Source organism: Piliocolobus tephrosceles, unplaced genomic scaffold (assembly GCF_002776525.5).
Source record: "Piliocolobus tephrosceles isolate RC106 unplaced genomic scaffold, ASM277652v3 unscaffolded_41464, whole genome shotgun sequence".
Classification (NCBI taxonomy): domain Eukaryota; kingdom Metazoa; phylum Chordata; class Mammalia; order Primates; family Cercopithecidae; genus Piliocolobus; species Piliocolobus tephrosceles.
The window spans coordinates 9,539-20,825 of record NW_022325937.1 but is presented as its reverse complement, the minus strand read 5'-3'; the positions used below and the strand labels follow the sequence as shown (position 1 = coordinate 20,825).

At 45.6% G+C, this 11,287-nt stretch overlaps 2 non-coding genes across 2 annotated transcripts; one reads left to right on the top strand and one right to left on the bottom strand.

Moving 5' to 3' along the window:
• Positions 1 to 3,148: 3,148 nt before the first annotated feature.
• On the top strand, positions 3,149 to 3,312 carry LOC113223477. Its single transcript, XR_003308749.1, has one exon. It is a non-coding gene; the product is annotated as a U1 spliceosomal RNA (small nuclear RNA).
• Positions 3,313 to 9,266: 5,954 nt separating this feature from the next.
• TRNAQ-CUG lies at positions 9,267 to 9,338 on the bottom strand. Its single transcript has one exon. It is a non-coding gene; the product is annotated as a tRNA-Gln (tRNA).
• Positions 9,339 to 11,287: the final 1,949 nt, after the last annotated feature.

The following is an 11,287-nucleotide window of genomic DNA, read 5'->3' as shown; positions in this document are numbered from 1 at the left end:
CTGGGATGTGATGTTTTCCCTGATGGTTTTAGTTGGCTCCCTAATGGAATAGGAATAGGTTCCCTTACTGTTCTGGCATACAGATTCTCTTTGTGATTCTCATTCTTGTGTGCATTATATGTGTTCTACTCAAATTATTAATGTTATACATTTCTTGTTTTACTTCTGAGAAAACTGATTTTATGGTATCTGAAGACTAGAGATGATTAAACAAGTGACAGCTGTAGACTTAACTGAGGTCTCTCTCTCCTCTTTTCTTCTTCTTCTTTTTTTTTTTTTTCCTACTCTGTGACACCCTTTCAACTGGGCTTTTTGGTGCTCTTAAAAATTCCTCGGTGAGGCGGCTCCTTTCCTCCCCTGCCCTCAGCCTGGGAAAGACCATCTGGAATGAGCCTTCCTGGCAAAGAGGGACACCTTGGCTGAGCTTTTGATCACCAGTGCTTTCAAGAAGAAAGATTTTTAAAAGAATTTTTATCTGAGGAATGTGAGCCACTTCACATGATCAGAGAGACATTAAATCAAGACAGCAACCACTTTCTTCTTCCTTCCTTTTCAGCTATGTATTCGTCTGTTGGAACTGCTTGCTATCACCCCAGGTAGCTGTAAATTAATCTAATAATGCCACACCAAACACTATATCCCACACCCCATAACAACGGATAGCCAAGCTGTCATCAATGCTATTTCTGAAAACCAATGAGAATTCCAGACAGGCACGTTTCTATCAGCCCATTTGTGCGTCCCCTCTTTTGACCTTTAAAAACCTGCTTGTGACAAAGGCCAAAGGGAGCTCAGATCCAAAGTTCTTTGGGTGTGAGTCTTCCAGGCAGCTGCCTTCACATTGGCCCAAGTAAACTCTAGATTCTATTTTGTGCTTCAGCCTCTTTCTTTTAGGTCAACATGTTCAGCAACAGTAGAATAAATAAATAAGTTGGCCTATATTCATACAAAGGAATACACACAGAAACAAATAACCACATGAATAACATGAACAATTCATAGATGTAAGACTGAGTGAAAGAAGTCAAACCTATGCCTCTGCTCCTGAGACCAACTTTGCAAAAATTATAACTGGGACAATTATCACAGCGAAACAGATCTGACCTGATTCCATGTTGTTTCTAATGTCCAAGTTGTCCTTGTTCATTCCTGGGCACAGGCCAAAATAACTTTGAGAGGAACTTAGTTTATGGTTTAGCTGTGAAACAAAGATGACAACAGCCCTTTTCCAAAACAAACCCCCTTCCTACCTGGGGACTAGACTGCCTTTGCAGGACTAACAAATTAGCCACGATATTAGAAATGATGGTTTAGGAGTCACACAGCCTCCAGCTTATGATTCTAAACCTCCCCAAATTGTTCCTGGGGATTGCATCACTATTGTAAAACCTAAGATCGGTACGTGAGATATTTTGTAGACACTACACTCGATGCCTCAGCTGGCACCACCCAGATGGATAAACCAGCTCATCTGATCTTGTGGCCCCCACCCAGGAACTGACCCAGCTCAAGAGGATACTTTAGCTCCCTCTGAGTTCATCTCCGACCTGACCAATCAGAACTCCCAACTCACTGGCCCCCACCCACCAAATTATCCTTAAAAACTCTGGTCCCAGAATGCTCAGGAAGACCGATTTGAGTAATAATAAAATTCTGGTCTCCCACACAGCCGGCTCTGGGTAAATGACTTTCTTTATTGCAATTCCCTGTCTAGATAAATTGGTTCTGTCTAGGCAGCAGGCAACGTGAACCCATTGGGCAGTTATACTCCCCCAAAACCCACTACACACTTTATGATTCAGTTTATATGAAAGCAAAGGACAGAAAAAAATTGCCTGATAGATTTGAAGTCTGTGGAGTATTGTCAGAGTTTGGGGTTGTGTTCTACAGATTAACAGTAATCTGTTAAGCACCTCAAATAAAATTTTCCCCAAAAATATTTTTCCCCCCAAATTTGGACCACTTTGTTTCTGTCTTTGCAGAGCATAAAGTGCTAACATGAGGTAAGTGTCAAGGTCTAGAGAAGGCTGTGGAAGAGATGACAAACTCCAGCACCATGCCTGAGTGTCCAGTGTGCTCTGCTGGGGCAGCATATTTGTACATTGCTGTATTTGAAAAAAACCTACAAGATTCATGAAATTGGACCACCGTCTTTATAACACTACTACACTACTAGTGGTAAAACTAGTAAGGATGGCTGGTTTGCAGTCATCTGAGCAGCCTCTCTGGTTTCATAGATATGGTTTCTCTCTGATATTGAACGACTTGTAATTTCAAGTAGAATGCTACATCACAAGGATAACGATGTGAAGAGAACCAGTTTCCTGTGTAATCCTACATGTTTTAGTCTGCGCGTTACAAGCCATTATTTGAAGAAGGGTGGACAGGTTCCAGCTGTCTGCCAAAGAGGTCCTGGGCAACACAGTTTAAGAACCTGCTTCTGGGCGGGTGTGATGGCTCAGGCCTGTAATCCCAGCACTTTGGGAGGCTGAGGCCAGCTGATTACCTGAAGTCAGGAGTGCGAGATCAGCCTGGCCATCATGGTGAAACCCGGTCTCTACTAAAAATACAAAAATTAGCCGGCCTTGGTGGCATGCGCCTGTAATCCCGGCTACGCGGAAGTCTGCGGCAGGAGAATCGCTTCAACTCGGAAGGCGGAAGTTGCAGGGAGCCGAGATCTTGCGACTGCATTGCAGCCTGGGCGACAGCGCGAGACTCGGCGCCAAACCAAAAACAAAAAACTACAACAGAAACGCCCGCTTCTTTGGGGAAGACCAGGGACGGGGAAGGGAGGGAAAGAAGAGGCAGACGTCACTGTCCCCGCAAGCTGTGGCAGCAGGTGGTTCGGCTAAGTGGGCGGACGATGGGGCGGAAAAGCAGACGGGGACCGGGAACGCGCTGTCGGTGACATCACGGAGAGGGCGACTTCTATGTAGATGAGGCAGCGCAGGGGCTGCCGCTTCGCCACCGGCTGCTTCGCCACGAAGGAGTTCCCGTGCTGTAGGAGCGAGCCCAGGACCGCCGGTCGGACCTGAGAGTACCAGCTGTTTGTCAGGGCTAGGAGGGCTCGGGGGTGCGCGGGGCAAGTGACCGTGCGTGTAAAGGGTGAGGCGTGTGGGGCTGTGGCAGGGCGGAGACACACGAACTCATACTTACCTGGCAGGGGAGATACCATGATCACGAAGGTGGTTTTCCCAGAGCGAGGCTTATCCATTGCACTCCGGATGTGCTGACCCCTGCGATTTCCCCAAATGTGGGAAACTCGACTGCATAATTTGTGGTAGTGGGGGACTGCGTTCGCGCTTTCCCCTGAACTTTTTGTGTTGAAAAAATAGACTCCGCGCAAAGTATTACTGTTAACTTATACGTGTTCGTGGTTTGGGTGGTATTTCAAGCGTTTTCCGTTCTCATTATAGTCACAGTGAATACCGTGTTGCCGTATTCTCCCCGCCGCCGTGAGCTTGTTTAACACAAGCTAAGTGGCCGCAGAGCCGTTTTTTTCTCTCTTTCTACGTGGGGCTGCTTTTTGCAGATTGCTTCATGGTCTCCAGTCTTTTGAGTTCTCACGCTCTGTGGAAACCTTCGTGTTTTTTCGTGGCCCCCAGTCACCCTTCACACAGCCTCTGCTTCTAACCGCAGCCCCCACAGGAGTTTGTGGGATTTCTGTGCTAGCGGGGAACGTGTTCTCACCTGATAGAGCCAGGTAGAAACTTTACGCAGTCGGGTGCTGTTCTCTGGGATGAAAGCGGGGCCTTTGGTGCTGTTCTTTGCGATGAAAGCAGTGTCCCCGTTCGGTTGTAGACAAACAAGCTTGCTTTCTGTAGGGGAACGGGGAGGGGGCTTAGGCGCCCAGGTGACCTTGCTCATGTTCACCTAGGCCTGCAGGTCGGAACCGCAGTCTTACCTGTAGGCAGAAAGGGCTGCGATCTACCCCAGCTACCCCCCAGCTACCCCCCAGCTACCCGAACTACCCAGCAATAAAATGGGACACATTATGGAAAGATGAGATGGCACGGATAATCTCAAAAACATTATGCCCAGTGACGAAAAGAGGGCGTCCTGTGAGGCGCCATCAAGGTGAATTTCTAGAACAGGTAAAACTAACCTGTATAGTGACAGAAACTACATCAGTGATTGCTGGGGTCAGGGAGAGGGCGGGACTGACTGCAAAGGGCAGGAGAGGACCTTTTAGAGTAATAGACACGTCATCAAACTTGAAATGGATGCGTTGTACCATAGTCAGCTCACACCTTAATCAACTTGGTTGTAAAAAGGAATAAGAAGACCACTCCAAATCTTAATGTCTTCTACTTAATTTAGTGTATGTTTACCCTTAGAGGATTCCTTTAGAAAAATGTCTCTCTAACTGTGCTAGGGAGTTGAGGAATTCCTTCATTTCTGTTTCTGTCTCTTTGTCTACAGTTAAGTTCATGCACTATTAAATGGAATATTTGTAAAATAAAAATAGAGTCTAAGCTAAATTTTGTAAAAGCATACATATATGCATCTTTATTATTTTATTATTTTTTTCAGATCTATATATATCCTTATTATTTTTTCTTCTTTTTCTTATTTTGGGGCCTGGTGGGGACAATCTAGCTAAAATATACATTCCTATCTCTGTAGATATACCACAAGACCATTGCTCCAGTGTTGCCCAAATGTTATGAGAGATTATTTTTGAACTTAAGGTGATCAAAAATTTTACATATGTTTACATCTTCTCTAATGTATGGTCTATGCTTAGCATGTTTAATTTTTTTTTTTTTTAAGACAATGGCTTAACAGTGATTTGGAAGAAAAATATGTACCTATATTAATAGTAGTTAATTCCAGGAGGTGTGAATATGGATGAGAAGTTATCTTCCCCTTTATGAATTTTTTAAGTTTTTAAATGGAAAATCCTCAATGACCTGGAAGTGAACGAACAGATTAGATATGGAAGGGGTGTGGGGCAGGTGAGAGGAAAATGTAAAGGGAAGGACAAACCCAGTTCTGGCAGGACCGTGTTTAACTCGAAGGTTTCTGTGGAGCAGTTGTTGGGATAAGAAGAATATGGGGGAGGCAGGAGAATCATGAAAATATTTAGGACAGTGTATCGCCTGTCTTATCATTCCTCCTCCTTTTGTGTTTCTTCAAAAGAAATACACAGACTTACATTTCTTTTCAAGCATGCTTACCATTTGTGTTTCTCTTTTATTAATGTAACTGCCCAGTAGGTTTATCTTGCCGATTGCCCAGATAAGCCAATGGAGCTGAGAACATCAGGCTTTCTACAATAGAGAAAGAATTTAATAAATGCAGAGGTAGCTAGGTGACCAGGACAGGGGTTTATTATTACTCAAATCTGCCAAAATTCAAAGACTAGAGTTTTTTGTTTGTTTGTTTGTTTTTTAAGGATAGTCTGGCAGGCAGGGGACTAGGGAATGGGCAAAGCTGATTGGTTGGGTTGGGGGATGAAATCACAGTGTCAGAGCTTGTTTACTGCACTGAGTCAGTCCCTGGGTGAGGGCCACAGGACCAGATGAGCCAGTTTACTGGTCTGGGTGTGCCAGCTAGTCCATCATAAGGCAGGGTCTGAAAAATATCTTGAACACCAATCTGAGGTTTAACGCTAGCAATGTTATATATAGGCACAGTTGGGGAGTTTAGGAATCGTGTGGCTTCTGGCTGCATGGCTCCTGAGCCATAATTTCCAATCTCGTGCCTAATTTGTTAGCTTTGCTAAGGAGGTGTGATCCCCAAGATAGGAAGAAGTTTGTCTCGGGAAGGGGTAATCATCTTTGCTTCAGACTTAGACTTGGAACTAAACTCCTCTCATAGCCTGGCCTATGCCCAGGAATGGAAAAGGGCAGCTCAGAGGTTAGAAGCAAGATGGAGTCAGGTCAGATTTCTTGCACAGTCATAGTTTTCTTATGTCAGGTTTTTCTCACTGTCTTAATTTTTGCAAGGGTGATTTCGCTAGGAGCAGTATAAACACAGTGGTTTTGAGAATGTCTTCTGGAGCCAGGCTGCCTTCACTTCAAATTCCTGCTTTCAAATCCTCCTTTGCTGGCTGAGTGACCCTGGGCAGGTCACTTAACGTCTTTGTGCATCTCAGTTTTCTCATATGGAAGATGAAGGTGATGGTGTGACCTCGGCCTGAGGTAAGGACTAAATGAGTAAACATATGCACTCATCAACTGTGCATAACATGTGGCACTTTGTGATTCAGGCACAGTTGATAATGTGCATATGTTACTCATGTGCATGTTATCTCTTGTATTTTGCCTGCAACACTGCACAAAGAGCAGATGTGATGAAAACCATTTGTACTGAAGTTACAGCAGTGATACTTTCCAGTGACCCTGCACCCTCCCAGGGAGACTGCAGCAATCCTCTCACCAGCAGTAACCTCCTGAGCTGGGAGGTTCCAGGAAGGCCCCTCAATCTCCAGCAGGTTTGACCCTCAAGGAGCTTCAGGGAATGAGCTAGAGAAGTATTTCTATCTGGGAGGAACTGGGAGTTTATTAGCTCATCTGTTCAGCTCATCCAAAGGGGAACAATGATTCAATTTCTGGCTTCAAATCTGCCCCAATAAAATTCTTATAGTTTTGGCCGGGTGCAGTGGCTCATGCCTGTAATTCTCGCACTTTGGAAGGCCGAGGTGGGTGGATTACCTGAGGTCAGGAGTTCGAGACCAGCCTGGCCAACATGGTGAAACCCCATCTCTACTAAAAATACAAAAAGTAACCAGGCGTGGTGGTGGGCGCCTGTAATCCCAGCAACTCGGGAGGCTGAGGCAGGAGAATCGCTTGAACCCAGGAGGTGGACATTGCAGTGAGCTGAGATCACGTCATTGCACTCCAGCCTGGATGACAGCACAAGACCCTGTCAAAATATATATATATTTTTTATAGTTTTATAGTGGAAGACATTTCTACATGTAGGGGAGGAAAGATGACTTTTCCTCACCCAGCCTAGGTTCACTGCTGAGACCCTTTCAGCAAAAGACACACTAACAAGAGAAGAGTATATGTATTTATTTAATGTAAGTTTTACATGACAGGAGTGCCTTCTAAAGGAAATGAAGGCCCATGGAAACAGCTAAATCTCAATTTTTTTTTTTTTTTTGGATTAACAGTCAGTTTGTTGAAGAATGGATAGTCATGGAGCGGTATGATAAGACAATAATAGTATGACCTAGCAGTAACAAACTGAAGAAAACTTAGCCAGGCCTCTGTGTTCAGGCTCTTCTCTGTGTCCCTGTGTCTTCAGAATCGAGGATGCACCTTTCCTCTGGGTACAGAGAGTGCACCTCTCACATAAGTGTCTTTTAATCGACTTCAGAGAAGAAGGGCAGCTGGTGGTGGGGTGACAATGACTTTCCTGCTTCTGTTGTTTACTCAAATTCCTTTAGCATAAAACATTCAATACCCCAAGATGTTATATTTTGGAGTAGCATGTCATGAACCCCACCATGCTCATGCAACAAAACCCAGAGTCTTTGAAGAGTGGTGACTACAAAATATTTAAATTCAAAATACAAATGATGGCCAAGTGGGGTGGCTCATACCTGTAGTCCCAGCAGGGAGGTGCAGGGAGGCCCAGGCAGGTGGATCACTTGAGTTCTGGAATTCGAGAGCTGCCTGGCCAATATGTTGAAACCCTATCTCTACTAAAAATACAAAAATTAGCCCAGCATGTGGTGCACACCTGTTGTTCCAGCTACTTTCAGGGGGTGGGGAATGAGTGGGCTGAGGATCAACTGAAACAATATCATATTTACAAATGATTTTTTTTCCTATAAGGCTAGTCAAGTGAAGCAGTGGAAGTGGAGAAGGCACAATGAAACCTGTAACTGGTTGTGATCAATTATTTGTAAACAGGAATGAATTTTTATGCACTATACACTGTTGTCAAATTTACATATGCTGCAAAACTGGAGGTGAACAGCAGTGCCCTGGTCTCTTCCTACACTTACCTCTAGGGATAACAATTTTTAATGCGTGCAGTCAACCTGTACATAAATATTGTTACTCTTTGTCCAGTTTTCCTCCCCAGGCCCTGCCGTCCAGCCTGCAAGGGGAAACAGAGTTTGTGTGTTTCCTTACCTTCTAGTCCACTCCAAGGAGCCAAGAAGGCGTCATCTCACCCCACTCAACCCCCGCTCGTCCTCCAAACTGAGCCCTTCAAAGATTGCGGTGATTTTCAGTCCTTCGTAATCGCTCTCAGCCCCAAAATGTGAAAATGAGAGCGATGGTCCTGAGCGCCTGGAGTGACATCTTAGTTAGCTCCCAAGACCCATCAGGAACCTCATCCCAAGTGCTCTGAAGAGCAGGAGAAAACATTTTTAACTCTGGTAGCGTCCTAAGGCGTCTTCTTCTTGGGGCAGGGTTCTGACGGGACGAGGGGGAGCCCCACCGTCAGAAACTCGCCTCTCAGAGCTGCTCAGGTTCCTCTTCCCCGTGGTGCTGCTGGGAGCTCGGCCGGGGCGGCGGAGGATCAGAACCCGCGCTCCCAGGCCGCGCGCTTGAAGAGGCCGCCGGGAGGATTTCTCTTTCCGGCTCAGATCTTGGGATAAATAAATGAGATTTCCCGGAGTCAGGTTCCAAAGCTTAGTGAAATGGCGACTTTTAGGGTCCGCAATAGAGATGTAGGCGCTAAAAATTCGGCATAAAAATCTGAGTATGAAGAAGAGAATAAATTAACACTCGGAATCAGATGGGCCATGTGAATAAAGCATTGCTATCCCAAGTTAGGTCTCCAACCATCCATCCTAAACTGAGACACAATCTCCAATGACTGAGCTAACCCCATCAAAATTTCTCACGCCACCGTTTACTTACCAAAATGACAATGGGTGCCATTACGAGATTTCCCGGGTGAAAGTCCCGGTCTAGGACTGAGGGGCGGCAGCCTTTATAGTGGAGACCTCTCACCCCGAGGCGGGGGGTGGGGGTGGGAGGTACGGGCTTCCGATTGCTGGGTGCCAGGAGGCTCGCCCAGGAAGGGGACCCTGCAGGATCGGTGACCCCGACTGGATGATTCGGCAATTTCCCTGTGGTCCCTGCCACTGTGAGAACCCGGCTTCTGGGACCCCGAACACCTAAGAGGGAGACGGAGAGGGGACAAGGAGCGCCAGGTACATCGCGAGGCTCAGACAGCGGGAGCAGAAGGGACACGCAGGCCCGCAGCTCAGAGCTTCTGAACGTCAGTGGAATCCCCATTCCATTTAGGGAATAAAACACTGCACTACCGTCCTAATTAAACTGCAAGATACACAAAGGTTCCACCGAGACTCGAACTCGGATCACTGGATTCAGAGTCCAGAGTGCTCACCATTACACCATGGAACCTCACAATGCAAGTTTGCAGGCGGTGTCTGAATTCCTAATAAGTAGCAATAGTTCCCACCCTCCTATGTCAAGGCATTTCTATTATCCCACAAGCAACACTCGAGGAAGGTGGATCAGTAGAAGGAGCCATCCCTCTTGCTTTCTCTCTGTCCTCTCCTTTGATCGGCTTCTATCATTGCATTTGCACCTCGGAAAATGAGGCAATATCCACTGTGGGTTTAGGGCCAGAGAAGAGCCCTTGAAGCCTCCCTCATAAGAGTTTCCTGTGCCAAGGTGAAATATCTTTCTTCTTTTCTCTCTTTCTCTCCTTCTCTCTTTCTCTCTTTCTCTCTCTCGTTCTCTCTCTTTCTTCTTTCTCTCTCTTTCTTTCTTTTCTTTCTCTTCTTTCTTTTTCTTTCTTTCTTTCTCTCTTTCCTTTCTTTCTCTCTCTTTTCTTTCCTTCCTTCCTTCCTCTTTCTCCCTCCCTCCCTTCCTGTCTCACTTCTTTCTTTCTCTCTCTCTGCCTTCCTTCCTTCCATCCTTCCTTCCTTCCTTCCTTCCTTCTTTCCTTCCTTCCTTCCTTCCTTTGCATTGAGATAGAGTCTCCTTTACTGCTCAGGCTGGAGTGCAGTGCAGTGGCAGTGGGCGATCTCCCCTCACTGCAACCTCCATCTGTTGGGTTCAAATAATTGTAAACCCCAGTAGCTGTGATTACAAGTGTATGCCACCATGCCTGGCTAAATTTTGTATATTTAGTAGAGATGAGGTTTCGCCATGTTGGCCAGGCTGGTCTTGAACTCTTGACCTCAAGTGATTTGCCCACCTTGACTTCCCAAAGTGCTGGGATTACAGGTGTGAGCCACTGCGCCCAGCCTGGAGATGAAATGTCTGCAAAATATCTGTTATTTTCTTTATGCTTTCCGTCCTTTCTGTTTGCCCAAGGAGGCTAGATGATTGTCAAAACAGGACAAGGGAATTCCTGGGCGCCTTGCCTCCTTCCTCCCTGTAGTACCTAATAGAAGACAGCAATCAAGTGAGATTGGGAAACAGGGAATCCTTCATTTTCTTCTTCATAAACATCTATGTTTGTTTGTTTGGTTGGTTTTAACAAAATTTTCTCACCAGAAATGGAGATTTGTTGGATTTAAAATAAATGCAATCAGCCATGTTTTGTATTTCTATAAAACACTCAAACCAGGCCATACTCACCTGCTATGACTCAAAATCAACCATATACTGTTGAGGTCAGGAGACAGGGCCCTGATATTTAAGCTCAGGGTGTTTTCTCAGAATTGGTCAAGTTGATGCCATTCCAATTTCTCAATATCTCATGATCCATTTATTACAGTCTGTAAAAGTATACCTGTATTTTTACTAAAAGCCCAGGAGTTTGGTCTAGGCCCTACTGCTCAGCTCACAGAAAACCAATCATTGAGACATTGAATGTTGCCGAGGAAGAAGGATTTAATGAGATGCTGCAGCTGAGGAGATGGGAGATGAGTCTCAAATCAATCTCCCAGATCAACCAAAGTGAGGGGTTTATTTAGCAGAGAAGAAACGTAACTGTGTGTAGGACGAGAGGAATTAGGCAGGGGTGAGGAAGCTTTCATGATGAGTGAGGGGACTGACATCTCATTGTCTGGAGGCTGGGATCTGCTGAGTTTCAGGTCTATGATGCTTTTTGAGAGGCCTGAGGGTCCTTTCCTGAGGAAGGAACTCCGATAAAACAAATGTAAGTTTCAAGCTTTAAGACCCTCAGAAGGGTCCATTTCTACGTCTGTCCAAAAACACTGTCTATGGGACTATTGGGTCGATTTCAGTCCCCACTTTCTATTTGTCAGTTCTTCAATCATGGGGAATCCGGTCATCCAGCTTCCTGGCTGTGTCATGTGGAGAAGGGGCACCCTGAGCAGCTCCACACCATGGGTGACCGCATGGCCATCCAGGAATCAAACGTTCATCTAATACTG